We start from the raw sequence: 13,570 nt of genomic DNA on the forward strand, positions 1-13,570 counted from the left end.
TGTCACGTTCATTAAATTTTCAATGGCAAAAAGCTGTGAGCGACAGCTGCCACACTGGATCACAGAATAAGGATCAAAAAAGGTCCTGAAAGACCACTGACCTTAATCGAATATATTGAAAGCAAAGATGGATAAATATAAACTCCTCTAATTGCATGCAGAAACCCAGATTAACAAATATATGACAGAAGAGGCAAAATTTTATGGATATTGTTATGAAAAGTTCTGAAATTTTTAGCTTAATATGGATTAGTAAGGTAATATGACAGCCCCCGAAATATGATGAAAACTTGGACTTCATTAAAGGAGGTAAAGCTTCCTGAAAGAAGAAATGAGTAGATTCCCTATACTTTACTCTGTTCAAACCTCACTTGCATTCAGTTCTGGGCTCTACAGTTTAAGAAGGATGTGAGAATGTCCAGAAGACTACTAAGAAGGTTAAGGGTCTTGAGAAGGTAGGTGAGCTGAAGATCATTTAAAAGAACTGGACATGTTTATTTACCCTTAAGAAGAAAAGAATAAGATTTCATATAGAAGGAGTAGAATTGTCTTCTTCCAGAGGGCAGAACGAAGAATAAAGTTTGGAAGATTTCAAAGAAGAAAATTTAGGGTTGATGTCAGGAAAAAACTTCCTAACAATGAGAGCTATCAAATGTGACTTTTTACTGTCTCAAGACATGGTAGGTACCCACTTTTTAGCATCTTTGAACTGAGGTTGGATGACTTTTCAGTTATATCTCTTTTTTAAAACCTTACCTTCCATCTTAGAGTCAATACTGTGTATTGGCTCCAAGGCAGAATAGTGGTAAGGACTAGGTAATGCAGCTTAAGTGACTTGCCCAGGGTCACACAGCTGGGAAGTCTTTCAGTTATATCTTAATAGAAATTCCTTTCAGGTATAGGTTGGACTAGATGACCACTAAGGTGCCTTCCAACTATAAAAAGGTATGTGATTCTGTGAAGTATTTCATTCTCCTTTCCTATGAAAACCTGTGGATTATCTTTCATCTTAACTAGAATTTATTAATATATTTTGGTTTTAATTAATTTTGAATGAGAATAAAATTTTGATGTGTCTTAACTTCTTTGAGGTAAATAATATTTAGTGCTGGAAGAAGATCTCATATTAAAAGTATAAACAATAAAATTAATGTTTGTAGACAGTTTATAAACAATGTGATTTTTATATCCTTGGGCTCCCTTTCCTACCATTCCCTAATGTAGGAAAATATAAGTAAGGTAATGGGGTCACCAGGGATATTACAATAAACTAAGTGGTTTGTGGGAACACACTCTAGGGTTTATGAGAGACAGGACCAGAGTGAAGAGACCAGAGTTTACTGGATTTCCACAACAATGGCAGTTGATCTTTTTTTTCACATTACACTATTCAGATGTTTTACTTAAACCAAAATTAGTACAATAAAAATTATTTTAAAATAATATACAGTTTTATATACTATTTTTTATTTACATTTAAAAATTTTAAACAGTTTTCTGGGAACAAACTCTGTGAGGTAATGATGGTTCTCTTTTTTTTTTTATTAGAGTTGAACCTATTTAAAAACCTCCAGAAAGTCTCAATTTGTTTTTTAAAAGGTAAGCCACAAGCTCGTTTTTGTTGAAAGCAAACTGAATATTAGTTATTTTGCAACATCAAAGTGATTCCATGAGTCTAGACAGCCTCCCCACCTCTGTCTTCCAAGCCTCTCAGACCTTCTATGTGGAGGTTCCACTGAATTCATTACAATAGAGATGGCCATTTTAAATTCATAGTGATCCAACATCTGAGCAATCTTTTCATGAGACACTCCATGTTTATTCCTCTTTTCTAATTCTTCAGGATCAAATTTCCACCACGTTTTTGGTTCATGGAACTCCACTCGATATCCTTTGCCTATAGCCATTTCCACATATGGTTTCATTTCCCAAGCTTGAGTATTAGTGTTATCTATTATTACTGGAGATCTTTCCTGGTCAATAGCTTTCTTTGCTCTGCTCTGGTTCCAGTCATGAGCATCACCAACTTGTTTGACATTATATGTGTACCCATTTTGATGCCGAAAGTAGTCATCAGTGCTGAAGACAATGCCACCACGATTCTGACCAAGAAGAACACAAGACAGTATTGTTTTCCCTGATCCAGGCAGACCTCTTAAAAGGATAAGTAGCCTCTTTAGCTTTTCCTCATGGAACTGCTGGTGTAAAAGCCTGTCTGTTTTTTCCATCTGGAATAAAGAAGGGTCTTCCCAAGATTCTTCTCTTGTTTCACAGAAACCATTACTGTCTCATCCATCTTGCTCATTGCATCCATTTCTAGAGGCCTGTGTGCTACTATTACTCCCATCACAATCAGAATATCTGTTAGTCTGGTCAAATGCTGGACAATTCCAATTTGTGTAGCGACTGTTTACATTATATCCATTGTACATTTCACATAATTTAACATCTGGAGCATGAAAAACATTTGGTGGTGGAGATGGAGAGGGGTTAAATCTTTGAACATTTAAATGATAATTAAATCCAGGAGGAAAAAGGCCTTGAGGAACTAAAGAGGATTGCAATGACTGCCATTCAGGCCTAAAGGAAGGAATTGGGTTGTTTAAAAATGTAGGTTCTACTGGTCCTTTAATTGCATATTCAGTATTCCAACCAACTGGCTCCTTACTAAAATATTGCTCAACACCAGGAGGTGATTGTATAGTACTCAACCAGGTATCTTTCTTTTCTTCATCAGATTTTAAGTTTTCATTGTAAAAGCCTTGATCACATAAACTAAATTGTTCCTGAGTGGGTTTAAATTCCTGGCAATTATCTTCCAAATCTTCTTTTTCACTCTCAAGCTCCTGAATTTCTTTGTAAAACTGAGATAACTCATTATCTATATCCAGTTTATTAGAAGAAAGGCTTTGTTTGTTTTCCAGTCCACCAGTGACTTTGTGTGATGGTTTCTTTTATCTCATTTCTTTTCCTCAGGACTTTTGTAAATAGGTCCTATGAATGCTTTGCTTGTGCTATATTCCACTTCTTCTGGACTAATTGGGATAGACAACTTGTGATTTCTTTCTATTCTAATTTCTTTAATATTTTCAGAAACGTAAGTATAGTTATTTAGATATTCTGTTGATGTTCATGGATTCTACTGTAGAATTTGCATCCTCTAGGCTTTCCCAATGAAATGATTCAATATCTGGCCTATTTTAAGGGATTACAACCGTCAAAAGTTTCAACAAATCTGTAGTTTCAGTCTTGCTCTCCTGAGTTTTTCCATTTTCCTTGTCATCAAAGATGGATAAAGGTATCCAGTTGTTCTCTGTTTTTTCTTAGGATCTGTGAAAATGATCATCACCATCATGGAATATAGTATAAGCCTCTTCTGTTGATTTCAGTTTTTTATTGCATGTTTCACTTGCTAGTTTTTTTTAACCATGTCCCAAAGACTTAGCTTAATTTTCACAATAAGGCATCTATGGTAAAGGAGAAAAGCAAGCCGGGGAGGTAACGACTCTCGAGGCTGGTGGACGTGGATGAGCCCTGAGGGCTCCGTCCACAGCCAGTAGAACCTCAGCTCTCGGCAGTTGTCCTTTTGCTAGATGCCACACCACACAGATCTTGTCCTTTTGCTAGATGCCACACCACACAGGATCCCAGGGGAAATCAGGAAGCAGGGTGTCCTTTGCTCTGAGGTCTCCCAGGCTGGCAACAGTTTTGCCCACCACTAATGGAGTCCACACTCAGGGCACAGAAAGGGTTAAAAAAAAAAGAGAAGGAAAAACAGAAGAAAATAGCTTGGAGGGAGATACATAGTCATCATTAATGTGAATGTGAATGGGATGAACTCCCACATAATTTAGAAGTAGATAGCAGAAGGGATTAGAAACTAGAAACAATATGTTGATTATAAGAAATACACTTGAAACAGAAAAACAAGCACAGTTAAAATAAGGAAATAGAGAATCTATTATGCTTCAGCTGAAGTAAAAAAAGGCAGGGGTAGCATGCAAAGCAATATGAAAAATAGATGCAATAGTTATCCCTGAATAATCAAGGAAACTAAATTTTGCTAAACTGTTTCATAGATAATTAAGTAGTATTCAGATTGAATGTATATAAAATAGATTATCATCCAAATTATGAAAGAAAAATTAAATGAGTCACAGTAGAAAATATTTATACTAGTGGGTGCACCTTGATTTAACCTTTCTCAGATTTAGTCAAATGCAACTATAAAATAGAAGTTAAAGAAAGAGATTTTAGAAAATTTATGTATGATAATTTGTTGGAGAAAACTGAAAGGGAATTGAAAGGAGTATACCTGCTTCTATGCTATACATGGCATGTCTACAAAAAAGTCGTATTTTATGATATAAATAACTCACAAATATAGAAAAGTAGAAATTATAAGGTTAAAATTTTTATATCATATTGCAATAAAAGTTTCATTCAATAAAACACCTTGGAAGTAAAGATTAAAAATTTTATTAGAAGCTAAGTAATCTAGTCTTAAAGAATGAATGGGTTAAAGAACAAGATAATTAATAATTTAATTAAATATAGTGATAACAATGAGGCAATACCAAAATTTGTGAGATGCAGCCAAAACAGAAATTAGGGGAAAATGTATATCTCTAAACATTGATAAGTAAAAAACAGGGAAGATCTGTGAATTATGCATGTGATTAGAAAAAGAACAAATTTAAAAAAAAGCCCAACCTATTAAACACTAAAATCTGAATCCCAAAACTCAAAGAAGAGATGAATAAAATTGAAAGAAAAAAACATTGAATTCACAAATTAGGGACTGGTTTTATGAAAAACAATTTAAATAGACAAATCATTAGTTAATTTGGTTTTTAAAAAAGGAAGAAAACCAAATTACTACTATTAAAAATGAAAAGGGTACATACACTACCAGTGAAATGAAATTAAAGCAATTTTTGGGAACTATGTTGCCCAATTATTTGCTAATAAAACTGACAAGTTAAATGGAAGGACATTTACAACAAATATAAATTGCCTTTAAAAAGGAAATTGAACAAGCCATAAATGAAATCTCTAAAGAAAAACCCCAAGACCAGGTGGATTTGCAAGTGAATTTTACCAAACATTTAAAGAAGAGTTCATTTAAATACTATATAAGTTTTTGAAACATAAAGATTCCTATTTTATTCTTTTATGACACAAATATGGTTTTGATACCTAAACCAAAGCAAAAATGGAGAAAGAAAACTATAGACCAATTTCTCTGATGAATACTGATGTAACATTAAAAAAATACTAAGAAAGCGATTATAGCAATATATCCAAAAGATCATTCATGATGACCAGGAGAAGATTTATGCCAGGAATGCAGAACTGTTTCAAATTTAAGAAACTTATAATCATAATTTATCACATCAATAAGAACACCACAAACAATATAATTATAGTAATAGATACAGAAAAAAACTTCTCGTTGGATGAGGGAGGACTGAGGGAAGGGAGGGAATTTTGAATGCAAAATAAATAAAAATGAATGTTGAAAAGAAATCAGGTTCTCCTGATTCTAGACTTTCCTGATTCTAGGTCTAGAAGACCTAGATGATATGAGCCCTTACTGTCTTATCTATATTTATCTTTCATTCTTCCTACTGATTAATGGTCTGGGACAGGATACTCTCCTTTGACACATCATGAATTGCTTTTCTCCTCCCAGCTCCATAGCCAGGTCTTTTGGCTCAAAAGATGTTATATCCCATTTTATTTCTTTTATTTTAATTTCAATTTAATTTCAAGTTTATTTATTTGTTACATTGCAGTTCTGAGGTAACTTTTTCCTTCTTTCCCATACCTCCATTAGAGAAGATCTGTGACTCAGTGGATAGAGAACCAAGTCTGGAGTTAGGACCTGGGTTCAAATTTGGCTTCAGACACTTCTTATCTATGTGACTCTACATATGTCACTTAAATCCCATTGTTAGACCCCCTACTGCTCTTTTGCCTTGGAACGGATATTTGTATCAATTCTAAGACAGAAGATATAAAACCATGTTTTGTTTATTTCTATGTATCAGTTCTTTCTCTGGAGGTGAACATATACAAGGCATTCTTCAAACAATATTTCTTTTCCTGCATATAATGTTCCCTTTGTTCTGTTTGTTTCACTCTTTATAATATTTCTATGTTTTTAAAAAATTAAACCAGCTCATTATTTATTATGGTACAGTAGTATTCCATTAGAGTCTTATGCAATGACTTTTTTAGCCATTTGTTTTCTGTAAAAGTGGAGATGTTTTCTACTATTCTGTGTTGTAATTCTAAGGTAAAGATAAGTGGAAATCAGTCCTCTCTGATAGTGTAATTGAATGAAATTAAATATGTTTCCATATCACTAATTATGAGATGTTGAGATGGAGAAACTTTAGTTTTAATTTTTAGAAATCTCATACCAATCTGAAATTTCCAAATCCCTCAATTTTTATGGGACTTTTGATGAGCAAAAAACTATATATAAAACAAGGTGTACTTGTATTTATTCACGCAGGTTCAGCAGAACTCCTTGTTCCTATCTTTAATGTAATTGTGCAGCACTTATACTTTAGGCCAAACTATTCTACCACTTTTTGACTGACAGACAGGTTGTCTTTATTCCCAAAAACTCCTTGTTTTAATATGTGAATCTTTATAGTATCTCATTACTGATACATATTTTTATAATGATAGTATTTCAATTTAGTCTTTTCTTATCATCTTTAATGAGTTGATTATTGAATTGATAGGCCATCACCACTGGAAAAGAACTTTTTTTTTAAAGTTTGAGCGTTAGGGCAACTAAGTCTTAGCAGTTATTAAATCAAAATTCTATCAAATTATTATCAAAATCAAAATTACATCAACTAAATTTTGTCCAAAAGGTCAAAGAAAGACACATTCACTTTCAGTAGGAAAGGAAAGGATTTCTAGGACCTTCCAGCAAGGGGCATGTTTCCTGCATTTGCTGTGGGGCCATCAAATATCCTTAGGAGGGACAAGTATCATGGATGGAGGAAAGTAGGGCGAAGAGTTACAGGCATTTGAAGAATCTACCTATCATTTCTTCACATGCCCACAGAGCTGACTTGTTCATTCATGAGCTCTCTTGGTGGACTGTATGTTAATGATCGTAAATAAAGGTCTATTAGATACTTCATCACTCACTCCTGCTGCTTTACATTCTGGGGCATTCATTAGAGAAATGGGGAGGGAACAATGAAAGTTAGCATCTTGGTCTTTTCTCTCCCTACTGGTCTATAAGTTTCTCGAGGGCCAGAAATCTGTCTTATTTATTTTTGTATAGTCCTCAGTGGTTAAAAATGTACATTTTGGGGGCAGCTGGGTAGCTCAGTGGAGTGAGAGTCAGGCCTAGAGACGGGAGGTCCTGGGTTCAAACCCGGCCTCAGCCACTTCCCAGCTGTGTGACCCTGGGCAAGTCACTTGACCCCCATTGCCCACCCTTACCAATCTTCCACCTATGATACAATACACTGAAGTACAAGGGTTTAAAAAAATGTACATTTTATGTTGTGTTTGCTTAATAAATGTTTTATTAAATGATTTTTAATTAAATGAATTACAGACTCTGTCCTATTAGAATATAAGTTCCTTGGAGGCAGAGGCTGTTTTCACTTTCTTTTTTCTTATATTCTCAGTAATTAGTACTGTGCTTGCCACGTAGAAGCCATTTAAAAAATTCTGAATCATTGATCGATGGAGCTAAGACAATGAAATCTTCAAAATGTCTCTTTTACTGCTCTGGGCAATTGTGATGAAGAGAACAACACAATCTTACCTTTTTGGAAGCAGTCCATAAACTTTAGGATCATAGATCTAGTGAACTTTATTTAAAAAGGAACTTTTTTTGATAGTTGTATTTCAAGATAATGGATTCTCTTTATATGTCTATTTATTTTATGCATTTGAAAACACTATTCAGCAAAGGGGCTCAGAGGGTTCACATAACTGCTAAAGGAGTCTAAAGGCATAAAAAAGAATGTTAAAACCTCTGATCTAGTTCAAATCCCTAGTTTTAGAGATGAGGAAACTGAGGATCAGGAATTTGCTTCATGGTTCCTCAGAAACAAGAAAAGTTTCCAACATTTGGGTTTGCCACCAATTCTGCATGACTGTCACATTTCCTGGACCCATGTGGCAATTTGGCTGTTTGCCCTGGGGTTTTCTTTAATGATATGTAAATAATAGTCAGGCTCTTGCTCCCTCTGGGGTTCTGGTGTGTTCTCCACATTACTGATTCACTCCTATCACTGCTAACTACAGAGAGGAAAATGAGGAGGAGGCAAGGGGCCTTTTCCTATCCATTGGAAGTCCCAGAAGACTTGGTTTGAGGATTGTTATTAAAAAAAAAATAAAACCTCCCTGAATGAGGGTTCCCTGGCAGCTCGGGTGCCCACCTTCCCGGCTGACATGGGGAGGCACTGTGCTTTTGTGCTGTCTGCTCGGTGACAAGCTTTGAGCCACCCAGGTGATGGTTACCTGATGACAATTTCACAGGCTGTCAGTGACCGTTGTGCCTGAGTGGACCTGCTGAAGGGTAATGGGATTTAATTGCTCTTTGGAGGCGAGGAGAGGACAGGCTTTCTTGGCACAGAGGATGCTTGGAGCAGGGTGAGAAGTATTTTATGAGGGTGAGTCAGGAAGACGGAGGGGGAGTCAAAATGTATATTCATCTACAGAGTGGGATGGAACTCCTTTTTAAAAGCAGCAATGAATTTTAAAACTGAACTTTCTTTTCCATTTACATATATACATATATTTTATGTATAATATCATACATATATGTGTAACTTCTTAGTTTTTTAATATATAATTTATTAAATTATGTAAATATAATAAATTATATAAATTTTGAAATTTATATATAATTTTAGTTGTATATATTCTATCATATACACATATATTTGCTTTGAATTTTATGAGTCTTATGGGGTGGTCTTCTACCTTTAGCTATCTCAGCATCTAGTCTTCTCAGGGATGCTGCAGTGGGGTTCCCTGAGGCCTCTATCACCTTTGGCATTTCAATCTGTCTTTATAACATGTGTGGAATTAGTGTGACTGTCTCACTTTAGTTACCAAGGGATTTCTACCTCTCTGTCTAGAAGAGAAATCATGCCCACCAAAGCACAAAATGAATTTAGCATCTGATATTGTCAGCATTCTCTCCTGAGTGCTAAATTGGAAAGCAATAGATAAGGGAGCCATGAGTTGTGGTGAGCACTCCTTTCTCCCTAGACTCCTTGCCCAGACCCCAGTTTCCTCTCACTATTGGAACAATGAAATCGCTCTGCTTTTCTAGAGAACTGAGCTCAGAGGTATTTTCCCTAAGTCTTTGGTCTTCAGTGTCAACCTGCCAGCAGGACAAGGTCATTCCGACTTGTTTTCTCTTTGTTCTCCTTCCCTGCTTCTCTAACTGGGGAGGTAAGCTCTGGCAAATCCAATTTCTTTATTCATTTTTCATTCTAAACAGTGTATTTGAAACATTAAGCAGTGTTCTGGGAAATGAGTGTCAGTCTCTGAAAAGGGGAAACCCTTAGTATAGAAGTTCTCACCCGATGTAGCAATGGATTGAGAATATAAATGGCAAACAGGCCTGCATTTGGCCAAGATTTAGGAATATTATGATGGTCATAATATGGAGAATGGCCTTAATATCTGCTATAATGATTCCTTGGTTCAAAATACAGAGAGTTATTGTGAAAAAAACTCTACTTGTTTCACAGTGCTAATATATTTCTTATTTAGTGGAAGCCATGTTTACAAAATATATATTGAGCATTGAAATCCTTGGTCTATTCTTAAAAATCCCTCTCAAACACTTTCCTCTAATATTCTTTTGTCAGATCAACAAAGGAATATTTTATTGTTTTTCTAACCAGATTGAAAGATAATGAAATTATTACCTGTCAAAAGCTCTCATAATTTTATAAAATCTTTGAGGCAAGCAAAGATAATGTTATGGATAATTAAAGCCCAAGCTTAGGGACATGGAACAGTCATAGGAGGGGAACTCTGAGGAATTTTCCCAACCCCTCACTGACTGAAAAGACCACATAGCTACCTAGTTGCTAGATGAAGTTATTAAAACTAGAATCAGCTGTTTTGAGACATTAAAAGTGCCACTTAGGGCTTGCTGTCATAACATGACAAGAGGTAGTTCTTCAATCCTTGGAATTCAATTTGCCTTGGACTAGCATTGTTATTCACTGTGGGAGGTTTGAAAATAAAGGCTCACAGGATGAGAGAGCATAGCTGAAAGGAACTTAGAGATTAGCTAGTTCAACACTTTTTTTTTTTGTAACAGAGAAAAACGAGACCCAGAGAAATGAAATGACTTGTTCCCTGTCATATAGTTTAATGATTTTCATGGGGTAGAATTTGAACCCAGGTCTTCTGGAATCCAAGTTCAGCATTCTATACTTCATCAAATGCTGATAGGTAGTCAATCTGAACTTCTAATTTTATTCCATAAATCAGTTCTATAGAAAACTTTGAGAATTTTGCATCCATCGTGTACCACTCTCTCTCCCCCATGGTATCCTGATATATGAGTCCTAAAAAGCATATATTGTATATAGAGGGCTACATAAAACTTCCCTGCTTTTCACTAGGTAATGCACAGCTATTCCAGACTCAATCATTTAACAAGAATGTATATACCAGGCTGAAGGGTACAAATACAAAGGTGAGATAGTTCCTGCCTTTAAGCATGATCTACTTTGTAACAGCCAAGTTTAGGTTGACTTCCCTAAGGGTGTTTAGAGAAAGAGAGACTAGAGATCTTCAGCAGACATGAGAAATTCATTAATGCAGTGCTGTAATTACATTGGGCATTCTTCCACTTGGGAGGAAGTATGGGACCTAGTGAAAATTTATGTATTCTGAACAGTATGGAAGGCTCAATGATGATACAATCTCTGCTTTGTATTGTAGAAAAGATAATAAATAATGGAGACACCAGGGATGTTATAATCCATCTAAATGATTGTGGGTACACACACTGGGGTTTAGGAGAGACAGGACCAGGACAGGGAGACCAGAACAGCTAAGCTGCTCCTAACTTACAAAGGGACTATAGACCAACTGCCACCACTGGGCCAGAGACTTTGAACACCAACAGGCAGGTGAAAGTTTTAACAAGTTTAATTATATTTAACTAAAATAGAGGTGGGAAAGGGATTTCTATACTTAAACCCTAAAAGACAAACTCACAGGGGGCAAGGGGAGGATTTCCCTACTCTAATCTAGTGATCTAAGCAGGCAGGGCCCAAGGAGCAGTCTCTGGGAAGCTAATTCAAGCCTGGTACCAGCCAGACTTGAACAGCACAGCTATGGATCAGAGGGGTGGCTTTGAGGGTTCTCACAGTTTTCCAAAGAGGTTCACAGGAAGCCAAAATCCTAGGTGGTTCAAGATACCAAGTAGAGTGAGTGAACTTGAGGTGCTGTCCACCAGGTCTCAAACTCCTCCTCTGCTTGGTTCTGCTCTGTAGGTCTTCTCCTCTTGCTGGAAATCCACCTCCACTCAGGATCCCAAGGAAATCAGGAAACAGGGTCTGAGATCTCCCTGGGCTGGCAACAGTTTACCCACCACTAATGGAGTCTCTCTCTCTGGACACACATACTTCCTGCCCCTTCATTCCATCCTAGAATGCACCAGGCTTCCTGCTAGGTCAACCTTAATACTTAATCAATTAACTACTCTTCCTCACAACAGCATTCAAGATACTAAGACAACAATAATACAAAATACAACAATTGTGTTATATTTAGGCTAGTAAACATTCAGATAGATACTATTAGTAATAATTTGAAATAGACTAAGAACGATGTATTTTGGGACCTTCTTAGAAATACTTTGATGGAGCTGTGGCTTCATGATGCCTAATAATATCCCTCTATTTCCCTCTATTTCTTATATAGTTTGATTTAAAAAAATTTATTGAGGATTGACCCAACTTTGAGAAAGCCTTTCTCTGGGTTCTTATTGAATATTTCATATGTATTTCTATAGCCTTTATGTTGTCCATCTGTTCATAAATATGAATATATAACAATAATAATATTGGCCAATCTGCCTCCTTGTTCAATTTACATATATAGTTTTGATAACGATTTAAAAATATTTTTGCATTCAACCTATTGTAAAGGTCTACTTAGAAACACAGAAGAAAAACAACTGCTTGAACACATAGGTTGATGGGGATATGATTGGGGATATAGACTGTAAATGATCACTCTAGTGCAATTATCAATAATATGGAAATAGGTCTTGACCAATGACACATGTAAAACCCAGTGGAATTGCTCATTGGCTATGGGAGCGGGGGTATAAGGAGGGAAGAGAAAGAACATGAATCCTGTAACCATGGAAAATATTCAAAATAAATTAATTAAATAATTGTCAGTTAAAAAAAAAGAAAAGAAAAAGAAAAAAATAAAGGTGTACTTACATCCACCATACATCTTGCCAGTGCCTTTTGATTCAACAAAAAGATTGGTTTCTTCCATGAATATATTGTTCCATGACTTCCACTATAATGTAAAAAGGACTGGTTCAAAAGATGGATTTTTATGATAACATAAATTTAGAACATGATTTGCTCTCCCAAATTAGGCTTAACTTGCTCTGCTCCTCAGTTCTAAGCACAGATCTGCTGTATTACCTATTCAAAATATCCTGGAAAACGTGCACTATCTTTTACAGTTTGGAATTTTCTTTTCCTCAGACTTATAGGATGGCATAATTAAGTCAATTAGGAAGAAAAACATGAATGGGTTGAGATATAGGTCATGGAAGAGAAATATCTAGATATATAGATAGATGAAGTCATAGATCTTTTGTAGTGTGGTTGAAATGGTGAAATTTATTTATATCAAATGGTTTTGGCTTTTGTTTTGGAGGCTTTGAAATGTACTGGACCTTATTCAATTAGTGTGCATTGTTCTCCACAGTTGGGAGCCTCCATTGCCATCCATTGAGATTCTTTGTATTTGGAGTTTGCTTGGGATATTCTAAATGACACTGGTAAAAGTTAGCTAAAGATATATCTCATTTTAGCCAATCATTGAACAAAGTCATCTGATGACCACCTTTGTCAAACAATTTTGCATAATTTCAACATATATAACAGAGAACATTTTTGAGACAAGCATTAAAGGTTCCATTTTCTTTTAGGAGCAGACATATAATCTAATATGCCAAGTCCTGGTATTTTTTATTAAACTTAACCTGTCTTTCAAATCCTAATTTTTGTTTTCCATGCTATTCAGCAAGCATTTCTATGTTATTTTTCCTGCTTAGAAACTATTGTAATAACCAAAGGTAAGGGCTACTACACTAATCAATTTGAAAATATAGGAAATAAGGCTAATGAAAACTTCGATGGAAATGGCTGGATGATAATAGCACAAAAGATCATTGAAAGATATGTAAAACACTTTGTGAACCTTAATATTTTAAAAAATAAATATTAGTATCATCATTTATAATTGTCCCATGTTTCTATGCTAGTAGTAGAGTTGATTTACTATGAGAATCTCC

At 35.4% G+C, this 13,570-nt stretch overlaps 1 pseudogene; it reads right to left on the reverse strand.

Moving 5' to 3' along the window:
• Positions 1-1,643: 1,643 nt before the first annotated feature.
• The window catches only part of LOC123241920, an 88,536-nt pseudogene continuing 76,609 nt past the window's right edge, over positions 1,644-13,570 (reverse strand).

The sequence above is a fragment of the Gracilinanus agilis genome, chromosome 3 (genome assembly GCF_016433145.1).
Source record: "Gracilinanus agilis isolate LMUSP501 chromosome 3, AgileGrace, whole genome shotgun sequence".
Taxonomy (NCBI): Eukaryota; Metazoa; Chordata; class Mammalia; order Didelphimorphia; family Didelphidae; genus Gracilinanus; species Gracilinanus agilis.